Source organism: Benincasa hispida, unplaced genomic scaffold, assembly GCF_027475165.1.
Source record: "Benincasa hispida cultivar pf3 unplaced genomic scaffold, pf3_genome.v1.1 HicScf28, whole genome shotgun sequence".
Lineage (NCBI taxonomy): Eukaryota > Viridiplantae > Streptophyta > Magnoliopsida > Cucurbitales > Cucurbitaceae > Benincasa > Benincasa hispida.
The window spans coordinates 41,942-46,851 of record NW_028326360.1 but is presented as its reverse complement, the minus strand read 5'-3'; positions in this window follow the sequence as shown (position 1 = coordinate 46,851).

The following is a 4,910-nucleotide window of genomic DNA, read 5'->3' as shown; positions in this document are numbered from 1 at the left end:
CTATGCAATCATTTAGCTCTATTGTTTAGCTTGGTCGATTCTACACGATCGTTTACCTTGGGCCAGCGATCGTCTAGCAAAGCTATGCAATCGTTTAGTAAACATTGCACGATCATTTAGCTAGCACTTGCACGATCGTTTAGCTAGCTCAACCGTTGTTTAATAAATCTGTATTTACTTGACGACTTCCGTGGGTTTCTTTTCGCTGGAGAGAAAACTCAAATTCTTTTCAAACTTTTGTGAAAACTTCTGTAAAAACTCTTTTTCAAAATAGGAAACCGATTTTCTTTTAAACTCACGGTTACCATGATTAATAACCACCCACTACTTTGGTTATTTAAAAGAAAAAGTATTAATTATCTAATAATAGTATTATTATAAACATAAATGATAACCAACTTATCATACTATATTTATAACCTATAGTTTTAATATTTCATCTTAGAAACATATAAACCATAGTTCTTTTCCTATTCCATGGTACTTAATGTAAATCTCATTTACATCAATCCTCCACTAGATGTATCTCATACATCATACCGATTATATCACATATAATCAAAATACCTCTTGTCAATTTGAACATTTCAAATCAACACCAAGAACTGATCCTTTAACATGAATCCAAGCTAACAAGAGGACCTCATGGACCTGTAGATCCGAAGCTCCAATGGTACATGAATAACTGACTAAACTCTTTAGTCACTGGATCCACCATCCGTTAACTGCCAGGCACTCCACTAAAGACCGACAACTGAACTCTCCTCACTACAGTTATATTATGTGTTCATCTTAACCAATCAGCAGTGCGACAACCCTTCACAGATCGCTCGGAGGTACAGCTGGGCCAACAACCGTTATGCCCCTGTAGTTACATCTGTCTTCTTAAGTACCACTGATCTCTCTAATGAACGTAAATCATAGTTCTACTATGACTGAGTCTTCTCTTCCAAAGAGAAGTTGTGGCCACTATGTTTAAGCCCCGGAATAAGCCCTTAAGGGAGTAATCTCTCTACTTATCCCTACTTCGGAAAAGAAGTGAATTCCATATTATGGATTGAGTTCCCGGCTCCCAGATCAGACAAGTCCCAAAAAAGGTAGGCATGTTGAGTTGGCAATATGGCCACTCTCACCCATACTAATCAAAGGACCACCCTCAAATGCAGGAGTTCATAAAACATTTAGGATTGAGGTCATGTCACCTATGGTCACTTAGGTGAGATGCAAGTCTCTAGTATCAACGGCGTTATATACAGAGTCTAGTCATCTCGTGGTCCAGGTCTTATATAAACTCTTTGTATAGGACACCCCCACTCCACGTCTCCACATGAATGGTCAGGATCTACCATTTGTAGTAGTTTACAACACTTGCAAACCTCTACAAAGTAGGTCGTATCCATAGTGTCACCAGGATCAGGTATCCCACCTTAATCCTAATACTACAAACCGATTTAGGTTATCACTTAAGGCCCAACCTTATCCCTATCCTATAGACCATTTAGGTTGTATCTTGAATATTGATCCCTATATGTCTCCACATACAGTTCAAGACTCATAATGCAGTCTTGGATGTTAGTTTATTGGATTTAGGGTTATTCAGACAAAATAAACAATAATATAAGCAATAACATTTTTTGATTTAACATCTATAACTTTTTATTGATGACGGTCAATTAATAACATTTACTATTTACGAGTTTTAGGGTATAAAACCTAACGATTTCATGCTCTAACAAATAGTCTTGGAATTTTAGATCCATATACTCTTCGTCTCGATCAGATCAAAATGTTCTAATGGTTTTATTAAATGCATTTTCAACTTCAGCCTTGTACTCCTTGAACTTTTCAAGGGCTTCAAACTTATGTTGCATCGAATAAACATACCCATATCTAGAATAATCATTAGTAAAAGTGATGAAATATTCAAACCCTCATCTTGCTTTAACATTCATCGGACCAAAAAGGTCTGAATGTACAAGTTCTAAGGGTTCTTTGGCCCTATGACCTTTTCCTATAAAGGATCTTTTAGTCATTTTACCTTCAAGACATGACTCATATATAGGTAAAGAATTTTCTTCTAACTTACTTAAAAGTTCATTCTTGACTAGTCTCTCAATCCTATTGAGATTTATGTGTCCTGATCTTAGGTGCCAAAGATGGGCATTTTCCTTAGGAGAAAATGTTTGTCTTTTATTTTAAGTTATCGCAGTTTTAAACAGTTCAGTATTAAGGAATAGTTGCTAATGATCTTAGCACATAAAGATTGTCTTCCAGTTAGCAGAATAAAGTTCTATACCATTCTTAGAAATAAACGCTTTATTTAAAGAAAAATGAACAGAATAATTTTGTTCAAATAAACGTTTTATTTAAAGAAAAATTTACAGAAATTAAGTTCCTTTTTAAATTAGGAACTACGTATACATTGTCCAACAAAATATAAATTTTTTGTAAAATAAGTCAGAGTCCTCCCACTGCCCTAGCTGAGACGATGTGCTCAGTTCCAACACACATCATCATCTTTTCAGCATCCAGTTGCGGCCAGGAACTAATTCCCTAAAATGAAGAACAAACATGGTTAGTGGTACCTGAATCTCTTATCCAGGGCTCAATCATCATTCTTCACTAAACAAGTCTCCAAAACAAGTAATTCATATTTACCTTGCTTCGCATTCTTCTTTTCTTCCAAGTACTTTGGACAATTCCTCTTCTAATGTCCTTCATAGTTGCAATAAAAGCAAATTCCCTTTGTAGCCTTGGCCTTCTTGCCCTTCTAGGCAGCAACTGGTAGGTTAGCTTTCCTCTTTCCACCTTTCTTCTTCTTCTTCCACCTTTTGGTGTCGAAAGAGGAAGGAATAGACTTAGTTCTAGAGGTTGGACCTTTAAAGAACTTTTTAGAGGACGGGGCTGTTGAGGTTGATGTAGTAAATCTCATAGGATCCTGTAGTTTGTAAACATTTGTATGAACAAACATTTTGTGATTTATAATATATGATATTTTATTCACTTAATTCTATGAAATATTTGATATTTTAGTTTCATTAACCACAAACCAATAAACTAAGATCCATGGTTATCGTTGTAACTTAAACATATATGTGGAGGCATATAAGTGGATCGTATTTTAAGTGATAACCTAAATGGTCTGTAGTATATGGATAAGGAGGGATACCTTATCCTTTTGACACTACGGGTATGACCCACTTTGTAGATGTTACAAATATTGTAAAGTGCTACAAATGGTCTGGTCTTGATCATTTGTGTATTAGACATGCAAGCGAAGATGTTCTCTACAAAGGAGTTTGAATAAGACCAGACCACGAAATGTTTAATCTCGTTATATAACGCCATTCTTAATTGATACTTTCATTTCACTAGGATGACCATAAGTCACATGACCTTAATCCTGAGTGAGTTGTGAACTCCTACCTATGAGAGTGGTCATTTGATTTGCATGGGTGAGAGTGGCCAGATCGCCGACTCAACGAGCCTAACATTTTGCAGATTCGTCTGATTGGGGAGCTGGGAACTCAGCTACACAAGATGGAAGTCACTTCTTCTACAAAGCAGGGGTAAGTAGATAAATTGCTCCCTCAAGGGCTGATTTCGGGTATTGAATAATGTAGCGTTACACCCTGTCTTGAGCTAAGAGAGGTTTATAATAGTGGGACTATGATCTATTGTTCATTAGAGGAATCAGTGGTACTTAAGGAGTTAGATGTAATACAGAGGCAAAATGGTAATTTGGCCCAACTGTAGTTACAAGAGATTTGTGAAGGGTCATCGTACTGTTAATTGGTTATATCCAATGGACATAGAAATATATCTGTAGTGCGAAGAGTGTAGCTGTCGATCTTTAGTGGAGTATCTGACAGTTAACGGATGGTAGATAATATGATTAAAGAGTTTAATCAGTTATTTACGTACTGTTGGAGCTTCAAACTACAAGTCCATAAGATCCCCTTGGTAGCTCAATGGATTCAAGTTGAGAATCAATTTTTGGGGTTAATTTGAAATGTTCAAATTAATAAGAGGGTATTTGATTATATTTGATATAATTAAAATTAATTCAATTATGTATGATATAATTGATATAATGTATTTGAAACATTATTGTTTGATTGGGGGAACTAATATTTGAATATGATTCAATTATAATTTCTATGAATTAGAATATAGTTATTAAATTTAATAAAAATATTATTTATATTAAATGCCATAAAATATAAAAAAAGAACCATGGTTTATATATTGTATATGATGCAATATTAAAACTATAGGTTATAAATACAATATGATAAGTTAGTTATCATATTTATTTGTATTTATTAATTATTTGATAATTAAAAAAAAAATTCACAATAACCACCCTTAGTGGGTAGTTATACGGTTTTATAGCAAAGTGGAGTAAAGATGAAAATTGGTTTTCTGATTATTACACGACTGACATAACAAGCAATCGAGTTACTACATGATAGCATCGGGAGACTATACAATAACTTTCTTATCTATATGATCGAATATCTAGTCTATGCGATAGACTTTATCTTCTACACGACAATGTCATCGTTTACTCGATCGTCTCCTCCTCCACTCTAAATCTTCCCTCAAACCAAAATAAGCCAGAGCCCACCACTCATGAATTCTCACACCGAGAATATCAAGGTGATCTAGTGGTTGTGTCTGGTTGTTCGAGGATTGAGTTTTTGCTCGTTGCTGTTCGAGGGAGATCGTCTTGCTCGTTGCATTCGTGTTGTTCGACGATTCGGTAAACTATCAAGGATTATCTTGAAGAAGTGTTCTTCAAAGGTATTATCTTTTTTACCTTTGCATTTATTCAAAGCATGTTGTAATTTAGTTTATAATGCATAATCTGTTATGTTTAACTATAAATGTATGAGTTCTTTCATAAT